Here is a 13,250-nt window from a genome sequence, read left to right as displayed (position 1 = left end):
AAGTGCTGGAATCAGGGTGTTCAGTGTATACCCTGCTTGAACTGGAATCTCTCCAGAGGAGGTGCAAATAAGTGATGTGCTTATTTTGAATATATTCCACAAGAAAAAGATAAAACTCATGGTCCAAATAAAGGAAGACTAACTGAAGACAAAGACAACAGTGTTGGGACAGCATCGCCCCGTTTTTGTAAACGACAATCAACGCTTTTAAATGCAATTAATTAAACATTGCTGGCATCTTTAATTGTGACCATGTTGCTTTTGACTGTATTTGTGCTTTTGTTCACATACACGTGGGAAAGTACATGAGTGTATTCCACATATGGTGTAAGTCCACGCACAGAATAAACTACATTCAGGAGGAATGAAGAAGAATAACCTTATGATCAGACAGGATACGTACAGCTATCTATCTGTTTACTTATTTTATAACAGGACCATGAGAGATGTGCAGTTAAACATTTAATGGATTTCAAGCTGTAAATCATAAGAAAATTGTGGTAGTATTATAAGAATTGTCAAAATGGGTACAACTATCAACACGGGTCAACTTTCATTTAGAATCTGACATGTATAGTATTACACCTGAAACACTTTAAAGAGAAACTGATACAACATATATCACATAAGTACCAAGAGTAAAATAAATCATACAAATAATATAAAATAACATGCTTAATACTCTGACAGAATATTCAGAATATGTACAAATTTAACATTAGTAATGATTAGGAATAAATTATGAAAAAAGCCTGAAATGCCTCAGCTCATGACTGTTACACTGCATACTGTTAGTATTCTTTATAAGGAACGACTGTTACACTGTGTACTGTTAGTATTCCTTATGAGGAATGACTATTACACTGTGTACTGTTAGTATTCTTTATAAGGAATGACTGTTACACTGCATACAGTTAGTATTCTTTATAAGGAATGACTGTTACACTGTGTACTGTTAGTATTCTTTATGAGGAATGACTATTAGCCTACACTGTGTACTGTTAGCATTCTTTATGAGGAATGACTGTTACACTGTGTACTGTTAGCATTCTTTATGAGGAATGACTATTACACTGTGTTCTGTTAGTATTCTTTATGAGGAATGACTGTTACACTGTGTACTGTTAGTATTCTCTATAAGGAATGTGAAGCTACAATGTGCTCCCTCTGTGTCTTCTTGTCTCTTGCACCATGACAGATATAGAGTCCGATCTCATCACTTTTTAAGTAAAGAGACGTTTAACAGATGCAAACAATGTCCTTCTGCAGTCTCTCTGGGATTGGGGATTTGTATTTTAAAAACATAACAAAACTGAGAGCTACCAAAGACTGACAGAGCTCTGCTCGTGCCTTGGTGCAGCGATAACAAGTGTCAGATTTGGATAATAAAGACCCTTCTATACTTCTTTTAGACACTTCCTTTTGTAATCAGAGGGGGGCAGTATTAATATGCCTAAAAGTGGCTGTGGGGACACTATGACATAATAAAGCTTGCCCGCAGGACTGGGAGAATGTAGTTGTAGCTGTTAAATAACATTCACGTATTTATAAACCCAACATGATCTAATTCTCTGCCCCCATACCCCAATTCATTAAAATAATTTTAAATCAACTAAAAGACGGAATTTTCATCTGTAGCTAAAGAACTGGTAAATAGTGACATTTTTAACACTGCTTCTCTGGAATGAAATGATCACTGGTCACCTAAGAAGAACAAAGAGGTCCAAACTGGACATAATTAAAGTTGAACAGTGCCAAAGCATTCCACAGGTGACTGAGGGCCAGACCTGGCAGTAACCATGGAGATCTCATTCTACCCAGTCTATTCCACCAAGCGATCAATCACTATCGTGTCTGTTGCTAACCTGTTCATTGCTAACATGACTTCTGGGATAGTTGAGGGAACATTTATCTACAAAATATGAAGAGCAGCAGGCACATAAAACTAGGCAAATGAAAAAATTAGCATACTGTACTTACCTTTCAGTGAATGAATACTAGGAAAGGAGAATATTTTTTTAACTTAGGCTGTAAAGGCTGAAAACAGCACAGTTAGCCTAGATGAAAGAATGATGTTTCTTTCTGTAAAGTGTTGATCAGGGACATTGCACGGCCTTATTCTGACAGCAGATGTAACAGTCTAACACATTTATAACAGTGACCATTAAATACACGTATTAAATGTTAAGCAGGGAAGTAAACTAGCCTCTTTTGGGTGATAATGATTCATACTTCAGTTGAACTATATAGTCTTTATATGACAGCTAATATTTCCTAGATTCCTTGTCTAGGCTTATATGAAAAAAAAAAAACACCGTTCGGACCTACCCGAACCAGAAACCCTGGGTTAACAGGGAGATTCGTGCTAAACTCAAAGCGCGGACCACCACCTTCAACTCAGGAGACCCTGACGCCTACAAGGCATCCAGATATGACCTCCGGAAGTCCATCAGGGATGCCAAGAAGAAGTATAGGGACAAAGTGGAGTCCAGCTACTACAGCTCTGACCCCAGGAGCATGTGGAATGGACTGCGCTGCATCACAGACTACAAGGGGAAAAACAAAGACATTGCCCATCGCTCCCAGATGAGCTAAACACCTTTTATGCATGGTTTGATGCAGACAACACAGCGCCCATTGTGCATCCACATGTGGATGGGAAGGCTGTCACGCTGACCCTAGAAACAGCTGATGTGAGACGGTCCTTCAAAAGGGTCAATCCCCGCAAAGCTCCAGGGCCAGATGGCATCCCTGGCTGGGCTCTCAGAGTGTGCGCTGACCAACTGATGGAGGTGTTCACCAACATCTTTAACCTCTCCCTGAGTCAGTCCGTGGTCCCCACCTCCCTGAAGGCATCCACCATCGTTCCTGTCCCCAAGAAACCGATGGCCTCCTGTCTAAATGACTACCGCCCTGTTGCACTGACATCAGTCATCATGAAGTGCTTCAAGCGACTGGTTAAAACCCACATCTGCTCCTCCCTTCCTGACACCTTGGACCCTCTTCAGTTTGCATACAGACCAAACAGGGCCACAGAGGACGCCATCGCCATGGCATTACACACCACGCTCACCCACCTGGACAAGGGGAATACTTATGTGAGAATACTCTTCATTGACTACAGCTCGGCATTCAACACCATCATTCCCTCAAAACTCATTTCAAAGCTCGCTGGACTTGGTCTAGCACCCTCCATCTGCAGCTGGATATTAGACTTCCTGACGGGCAGGCCCCAGGTGGTGAGAATTGGCAGTCACACCTCATCGTCACTGATCCTCAACACAGGCGCACCACAGGGCTGTGTGCTCAGCCCCCTACTGTACTCCCTGTGCACCTACAACTGTACTGCCAAGCACAGTTCAAATGTCATCATCAAGTTTGCTGACAACACGACCATCCTAGGCCTCATCACAGACAACGATGAGACGGTTTACAGAGAGGAGGTGAGGGCACTAACCAACTGGTGCCAAGACAACAACCTCTCTCTCAACGTCAGTAAAACCAAAGACATGATCATAGACTTCAGGAGACAGTAGAGGAGTGGGCACCTCCCCATCCACATTGGTGACGCTGAAGTTGAGAGGGCCAGCAACTTCAAGTTCCTCAGTGTACACATCACTGAGGACCTCTCCTGGTCGCTACACACAGACACCATGGTCAAAAAGGCTCGCCAGCGGCTCTATTTCTTGAGAAGACTGAGGAAGTTTGACATGAACGCCAGCATCCTCACCAACTTCTACAGGTGCACCATCGAGAGCTTGCTGACGGGCTGCATCACGGTCTGGTACGGGAACTGCTCTGCCCACAGCCGCAAATCACTACAGAGGGTGGTGAATGTGGCACAGCACATCACAGGCAATAGACTCCCTGCCATTCAGGACATCTTCCACCAGCGGTGTTTGCGGAAGGCTCACAGCATCGTTAAGGACCGCAGCCACCCAGCATGCAGACTGTTCTCCTTGTTACCGTCTGGCAGACGATACAGGAGCATGGCTGCACGTACCACAAGACTTAAGGACAGTTTTTACCACCAGGCCATCAGGCTTCTGAACTCACACAACTAAACATCCCCCATTGGAGACTGGACTACCTGCTTGTTGCACTGTCCTCTGCTCAAGTGCACTGTACTCACTACTAACTTGCACTGCACTGATTACCTACACAGGTACTCCATACTGCACTGTCCACTGCCTACTGCAGTTTCAATGCACTGCTGCACACTGATTCCTCCATGTTTACACTGGTGCATAAAGCTGTACATCCCCCATGTGCAATACCGTTGCTCACACTCGCCACTTTAAATTGTATTTTAATCCTAAGCTCCTTCGCATGTACATAGTGTATATTTCATATTCTATTTCACTCTCTTACTCTTATTTATTTACTTATTTATTTATTTTTCTCTTTTTAATCCCCTTTTTGCCCTGTTCCACTCCTAGTGTCTTACTCTTATTTATTTTAAAAACCCTACTGTGCTTTATTTTATCCTATGACCAGTGTGCTCTTGCTGAGTTGACCTGTTTCTCTTGTCTCACACATTTCATTGTACCGTTGACCCTGTGTTAACCTACATATGACAAATAAACTCTTAAACTAAACTAAACTTAATGAGGCAAGCTGAGTTATCAAATGCTGAGATTGGAATGTTACAATGATGTTCTCTAATGATCTTGTTAAAACAATTATCTGAAGTGGTTATGTTGAAATCTTTCTCGTGCTCCATGAGATTTAGGGGTTGCTGCACTGCATTGTGTTTATAAAAGCACGGCAAATGTTTTACAGTGGGAGCCTTGTGCAGAAATGAATTACAACACTTCAGAACTTCAAGGAATGTGGACAGTAAATTCTTTTTGTCCTTGGAACACATAATACCTTTTAGTGGCGCTTTCCAAGTCAGTGCTGTAAAATCTAATGTTCAGGTTTGACTCTAAACAATTTTCCTATGGCTGTAGCCTTGATTAGCTGCGTTCTGACACTGTCTTATCTTAATGGAAGAGAGGGAAAACATATGGGCTCTCATCTCTTCTTTTACAATGCTCAAACATGATAATGACCATGGCACTTAGATTTCCAAACAGATTTCCCTGGTTTTGGTTAGATTCACTCATCAGTCATAATCTACTATCAACAATGGGCAATATGAGAACGAATTCACTTCCAACAAACCACTTACATTCATCCATTTTCACCTGTCACTGTCAAGGAAACAGAGGAAGGAGAAACAAATGTGATGAAATGCAATAAAAAGTCATGTTTTCTCCCCTAAGCTCAGCTGTGAAGTAGAAGTAATATTCACAGTTTTACCCTTGCCCATCATCTGTCTGATTGTGAGACAGAAAGAGTTGAGCTGTGGTCATAACGCAGTGTCAGTTTTGAGTCTTGAGTTTCATATGTTCAAAAGTATTTAAGAGAACATGGACAAGGCACAGGGAGACCTGGGACTATAAGAAAACAACATGAGGAGTACAGGATAAGTTTAGTGTGTGTGTGTTCCCTTTTGTTGACTGCCACACAAGAGTAAGAGTCACATTTCATGGTTTTTATAAAAAGCAACCTTTGGTCTGCTTCAACAGTTTGACTTTTAATTTAATAATTTTATCAGGGCTAATTCATGGGTTGTTCTCTCTTTTCTGCATTTTTTGTCTGTGTAAAGCGTAATTAAGATACAGTAGTGTGGACATGGTCAGTGATTTGTTATAACTGGAGCAGCTGATTTAAACTTCATGTCATATAGAAGCACATGAGAATTTTATTTATATTTTAGTTAAACAGTCTGAATAGAGCTTGCCTACTGGCATGTTCCTAAGATCTGACACACATGTGTATGTGTGAGAACATCATAGATGTGATAAAGCTCATCCCATTCTAAAGCTAACGCCGGGATTCATCTCTTACGCTTACCTTTCCTTGTTTGAGCATAGCTTACAATTCCATTGTCAGTGTAAGATGATGTCATTCAGCAACTTAAAACTCACTGTGACAGAAAGACAATGCACACTGGAAAAACTAGGATTCGGGATGAGGATTGACTGTTGCAGTATTTATGGAGTGGTGATGTTAGACTGCTGTAATCCCATTAGGAGATTAGTAAGCATGACAATCCATGACGTCTTCTTCACTGAAGTGTTTCATATGAAATGTTAATGAACTAAATAGGCCTACAGGGGAATCTGAAAATGTAATTCCTGTATTGACACTGAACACACACACAAAATAATTAAATAGAGAATGGCCTGACAAAACCAGAATGTTTTTTGCCAGGTTATTTGTGTTCATTTCTGTAGTGAGTTGCCATGGTGATAAAGAATAAGGTTCTTGGAACTTCATAAGTTCCTCATGATTGGGGGTGGGGGAGATATCCAAAGGGACTCTGGACCAAAAATTTAGCCTGCTTTTGACAGATGACCAAGTATACTGGTGTCACAATCTAGTCACAAAACCACACCTTTCATGAGAGACTGGGATGTGAAATATATATAGGGAAAAACTACACCCTCAAGACTGGGATTGCACCATCTCTCACACTTTGTCTGTCTGATTGTCTAATGGGGTTGTAAAAACACCCCAAAAAACAACAACAACAACAAAAAAACAGAATACCTATCTAGAACACTCAGAGACCTCCTTGCCGCAGCTGTTTGTTATGATAACAGATTAAGAAATTCAGCCCAGCATTCTTAATAGACACATACAGGACTACAGTGACATTGCTAGAATCAAAAATTAATTTATATAATTTAAAATCTTTCTTTTATTTAGTTGTAAAATGATCTCTTTAAACGAAATCCTCAAAAAGAAATATATGGAGACAGCAGAGAGATCCTGCTGCTCGAGAGGAAATATCAAAAATCACAGAAACCTTCCAGTTAGCAAATATTTGGTTTCTAAAAAAAATACCAAAACAAGAACAAAACTGAAGCTTGACACTGCATATACATAAGAGGAAAGTATTCTCAGGTCCAGATACTCCAGTTCAGCAAGTAGACTTGTCCTTCACTATGGACAAATTTTGGTTTGGCTAACAGAAATGTTCACATTCTGTGAGATAACAGTGCTTCCTAAAATTATCCTGGTTATCATTTGTGTCAGGACTAAAGTCCAGAGCTGTCCAGGGAACTGTGCAATGACCATAGGACATGAGAGATCCACCCACACCGGAACCTTGAAGGCGATGGTTCCCCAGCATTGATGGATGTGAGGGAATCCCATGTGAATGATTACCCTGAAGGCTAAAACTCGTGGGGGTGTCACTTCACCCCACAGTCCTAAGTGATCTACAGATGGGGCACACACTTCCACCTTGATAGCTGAAATTTCCACAATTTCAATCCAATTAAAAGAATAGCATAAAAAAATTCAGTTTTACAGAATTCACATCTGTGGTTTCACCAAATGGGCATGCACATGGGACGCTGGGTGTAAATGGGTGTGGTTTTGGTGTCTGTTTATTCAGCACAAGACAGATGAGAAACAGATTCAGTGAAGCTGAGAAAATTGAGGAGTTCAGTAATAGAAATGAGGAGTGTTTTTTAGCTGATTGGTACCTATGTGAGAAAGCCTAACCATCCGCAAACTCATCATAAGAGGAGCTAATTTTGTATTACTGTGAATATGTCTCATACGAGTAAACAAATATCAGCTTGTACGTCCTCCTCTCAGCCCAACTTGATATGCATCCAGATTCATTATATGTACATATATGATCTAATATTGGAAAATGCATCTAAAATGCAATGGTTCAGTGTGATGCAATTTGATTTAGCACAATTTGACTCATTTCCTGCATAATCCACATTCTGACCAGTTGAAAATATATTGTAATCAAGTAAAAAAAAAAAAAGAAATCGGAAAAAATTCAATGTGTTCTGACCCAGTAATTTGTATGGTGTTTTGGGATTCTCTTCCTTTTCAGAAAAACCAAAGTCTTTCCAAAACTTTAAAGTAGTCAATAAGTTGAATATTGTATCTACATTGAGGACCTTTAATAATCATGTCCAGAGGGAGCTTGTCGGTTCCTCAGAATGTGTGAGATTCAGGCAGGGAGATTCAGCACAGAGAAACATGAGCAGACAGAAAGTTTCATCTATGAAATGCATTGAGCTAAACTGGTCTGTGTGGTTTTTCCACTAAGGTTGTGGGCCTCTAATCTACCTCCAGCTTCTCATACAGAAAACAAGCAGCACATGCTGCTGTCAGGGTATCAGTGGTGTACAGCACTGAACCAGCCTCTGAAACTTTCTACCAAGCTTTCAATATCTGTGAATATTGGCGTGGTTCATCTGGTCAGTGCTTCCTAAATTAGTGGCATGCCAAATATACATGTGACTGGTCTGTGGCATGGCTCCTTTACTGCACAAAATTGTGACGCCACCGAAGGACTTTCAACAGTTTATAAACATCTCAAACCAGTAGTGGTTCCCACACAGTTAACTTCAGTGCAGAGGCAAGAATTCAGTTTCTTAAAAAACAAAGTTTATTTGCAGCATTAAGAAATAATACCCTTGTCTGATCCAAAGAGTAACTTATAGGTACTTTTTTTTAAATTCCCAACACCATGTTAAAATACACAAGTAAAACAGAATTAGGGACAGGACCGGACTATATACTCCTGCCAGCGCAGCTATAGACCACCCTACCAAGAACCTACCAATGTATGAATTAAACAAAACATATGAATTTTTGGGTTATTTCTTTTACAGGACAAAAAAAAAATAAAACTCCAGTTACTACAACAGAAACAAAAATAAAAAGAATGGAAGACAACCTGACACCAGAGTCAGCCTGTCAGTGGGCTAGATACACAACATTGTATCACCTTAACGTAAGATCATGAGAATTCACAAATGAGAAATTCACTGTACCACCCTTTCACTGTACCACAATAACACAAAACAAACATAGTCAACTGGCAAGTCTTAAGATATTCCCACACTCATTTAAAGAATTCACTGTGCATGACCCAAAAAATAATACATTCAGTCAAAATCGGACGTCACATATACACAACACACTAGATATAAACACTGCACTCTGTAAACCAACAGGAACCATGCCCACCATGACCCCCACTGCATATACTGAGCGCTGCTTGTGTGGACACCTGACTTAATGAGAGGAGATGGTTAGGCTCCAAGACAGCATGACAAGTAATAATAGGAAGAATGACAATAGCAATAAAGAGGAAGGAAAAGAAAGAACTAACACCAGTATTGTTCACCAACACACGACGTAAGGGAATCACTGAAGGGGACCATGGCACATGCTTCGACTAAAACACAATTTTAACAAAATCAGTTACACGCTGCTCTTAAGGTCAATGCTTTCATGCACACTGGCACGAATCCCTACATCAGAGCTTGTAACAAGTTTCAGATGCAACACTTGACAATAGTGAAATCACAATATAGGAAAAACATGAATGGGGGAAAGCCTGAATTTGGGAGACAGCAGTTGGAAAACACGAATTTGGGAAAAACACTGGTGGCACCCCACAGCCATAGCCACATTCAACTGTAACCACTGCTTTGGCAGACTGCCTAAAATGTATAAATAGATTAGGTTGAAGTTGCACCGCACATCAAACACGAATGAAGCCAATAACTTGCCATGACGGGCGAATGTAAAGTGGCAAACAAGACTTACCTTGTCTAGTAGTACCACGCTTCTCTGTCCAAGCACTTGGTGGTGCAAAAGATGTCGTCCCCAACTTTAGTGGCAAAAGGAAATTTAAACAGCCTGTGAGTACAGGTAGAGCTTCTACCAGAGCGCGCATCTATAATTCAAAACACGAATTAATCACAGCTGTCCATCCAAGTGCTCAGGAAATTAGACAAACTTATGAGGACCCCAGAAAACCAAATGTATATTTATTTGTGTAGTTATATTTATAATTATATTTGTTGTTTTACATATATAGATATATTTGTAGTTATATGTGTAGTTATACTTGTTTTATTTGTAGGTATAGTTGTAATTATATGTATAGTTATTTGTGTAGTTATATTTATAATTATATTTGTTGTTTTATATATATGGATATATTTGTAGTTATATGTATAGTTATATTTGTTGTTATATTTGTAGGTATATGTTTAGTTATATTTGTGGTTATATATATAATAATATTCAGGGGCTCCGCTAGAAATTTTGAGCCCATGAAAGAACATAATATTGGCCCCCCCCCAAACCTTAATAGTGTTATTGATAGTGTTCTATGAGAGCCCCCTGTCAGTGCTGGACCCTTGGAATCATCTTAACCCCCCCCCCCCTTACTGCGCTCCTGGTTATATTTGTAGTTATATTTGTAGTTATATTTTTAGTTATATGTTTAGTTTATTCAAGTCCATGCTTCATATCCAGCCCAAAATTCTACCTCAAGTTTTATTTGTGTTCAAGGTTAAGGTTTGTGCTCAAGTAATGAAATAAAAGGAGTCCACATTTTTATTTTTGGAAAAGATGCAAATGCTTGGCAAGCACTAAATGTACAATTGCTTGGCTAAAAAATATACATTACCTTAAAGTGAAACAGTTCTGCTCGTGGGTGTGAAACCCATGTTTGAATTTCTTTACAGAATCTGTACTTCATATCTTCCTGTCAATCAAAGTTTGATTTTTAAAAATATACAGATATTAAAGTCAAGCATTTTTTAAATTTTGAGCTTGATTTTAATGAAGGTGTTAGACACATCAGTCATTAACCTTGTTTATTTGAAACTGACTACTCATCCAGCTGGAAGAGCTCTTATAGTGGTACATGTTATTTACACACTACACATTTTACTTTTATAAGGGCAAAAACTGAGCCCATTCTAATTTAGCCAGTGCCAAAGCTGGCTAAATCAAAATGTATCTAATTGATTAATGTTTGGATTGTAAACATTTACAAGCCTCACAAGTCATCACAAATATATCTATGCAAAAAAAAAAAAAGATATTATATTATATCATTAACTATGTCATTCATTACACTGTTCAGTGTATATTGTGAATGTCCCAAAAAACAGTGTTATCTGTAAATATACAAATCATTATACACTGATGAAAAATTTGTTCACTTATTATATCTGCTAGTGACTTATCAATCAATATTATGAAGTAACCAGCCTATATGTGAACTCTGTGTCAGATGTACAGTATTTGTGGTGTGATTTTCTGAAATGGCTAAGAAGGAAAAAGCATGGTGCTTCAAACACTGTGTAAGCCCCCTAAACAAATGAGAGAGACATCAGGGTGTCTCATTGCTCCTTTGAATTATGTGTGGTTACAAATGTGGGTCACAATCAAATACCCAGGGCAGCCGCTTGTTCTCTTCCCTGCTCTTTCATTTCGTCTTGCTGCTTTATACTTTCAAAGGCTGTGCAGGGGAGAAGCGAGACACTGTGCATTTTCCATGCTGCTTCTCTTTGGATCGTAAGAGTGATGAGACGTGACAAATGCCTTCATCCTCCTGTCTGCTGCAGCCTTTCTGGGTCCCGGTGGCGCATTTTCATCTCCATCTTGCTATTTCACTCATTTTTTCCCTCTCACTCTTTTAATTTTGACACAGGTGGAAACAAGACACAGTGAACAATGGAGAACACATTCTAATTAGTGATGGGGAGCTGGGATAAAAAGATCTGAACAATAACACATTTAAACCATGACACTAATCTGGAGGGATAGGAAACAGGAGGAGACTGGTGGTCTCTCTCTCCCTCTCTCTCTCATTCTCTTATTCTTTCTTTCCTTTGACTGAGGCTAATTAAAACAAGGGCCATGAGCTGAGGTGTGGAGATTTGCCTTCAGAACTCAGGTATTCCCTTTCTCTGTCTCTTCATCCCCTCAAAAGTGAAAGCTGGCGAGTGGATGAGAGCCGCAATCTTTTCAAAGAGAATTCTGTAATTCCAATGATTGGCATCTTTGTTGTGAACCAAAAAGTAACCAGCACTGTCCCTGTTGCTCACCTACACCCTTTTTACAGTGAGACACTGTAAACCACACCCTATTTGCAGTGAGACACTGTAAATCACACCCTTTTTCAGTGAGACACTGTAAATCACACCCTATTTGCAGTGAGACACTGTAAACCACACCCTTTTTGGAGTGAGACATTATAAAGGAATAAAAGCTCAGAGTCTTTCTCTTTGTTTTTTCAAGATGACCATTTTCTTAAAAATTAGATTGTTCTTCAGCGTGATGCTTGACACAGCTTCCCTGTGCACAGGAGAATAGGTGTAGGCAACCTGCCGTTATTTATTCCTACATACATTCTGGTTAAGTCATATCCCCCACTGAATCTGATGTGCATTGTTTGATCAGTAGCCAACACTCATACAGAACTGTTCCTGCAGATACCAAACAGTTGTCAGTTTGCATTTGCAATTGTTGTAAGTGAATATGAATGTTCCTTTTACCCACCTATGTGTGGTAGAAACTGTGTGGTGAAGAAAAAGTTTTTAAGGTTTCCAAAATAGTTGTTTGTGTCACTTTGTCTCAATACCCTTACTGTATACCACCATACCACTGTGTATGTGTTGTGCTTCTGCTATAAAAATCAAATTTGTCAAAAACAGAGCATTGGAAAAATGCTGAGGTTTTGGGTGGGTGATTCCATGCAGTCGGATGTGGTTGACTGTGCTGATGGTGATTTAATTACTTTAAAAAGGTACAGCATTAAACTGATCAACCATCAGTCAGGGACTGTACACTCTAAGGGCCATTTGCTGTCAGTGTTGGACTGTTGGGTAAACTGAGCTGCTCTAAAAACAAAGATGAAAGTAACAGCATACTACACATTACTATATGAAATATAGCTTCATAGGTGCATTTGAAGTAGAATTATGTATCATATACTTTCTGCATAGTCTCAAAAACCATATTGTGTACAGTACATAATTAAGTTGTTTTTCATTCTTTGTGTTAATAGTGGTAAATCAGCATAAAATAATAAGTAATACTGATATTAATAACTAACTTAGTCAATCCAGTTGAATGAACAGAACATGACAATAGTAAATTTAGGAATCCGGAAGATTCAAAAGGAATTTGTGAAACCTTCAAAGATAGTAAAACTTGATTTAGACACCACAAACAAACAGACATTCTGGTGTGTGCTTGTTTGTGATGTGCAGTGCACAGCATTTTAGATCTTTTAGATGTTTTTTGATTAATGTGTTTTTATGTGGCACATTTGTCTGAAACAACATTTGTATTGTTGCATTGTCCACTTCTCTCTTGAAAAAAGAGACTGTTTCACAGACACTACCTTGATG

The sequence above is a fragment of the Chanos chanos genome, chromosome 7, assembly GCF_902362185.1.
Source record: "Chanos chanos chromosome 7, fChaCha1.1, whole genome shotgun sequence".
Lineage (NCBI taxonomy): Eukaryota > Metazoa > Chordata > Actinopteri > Gonorynchiformes > Chanidae > Chanos > Chanos chanos.
Note: the sequence above shows the minus strand (reverse complement) of the source record.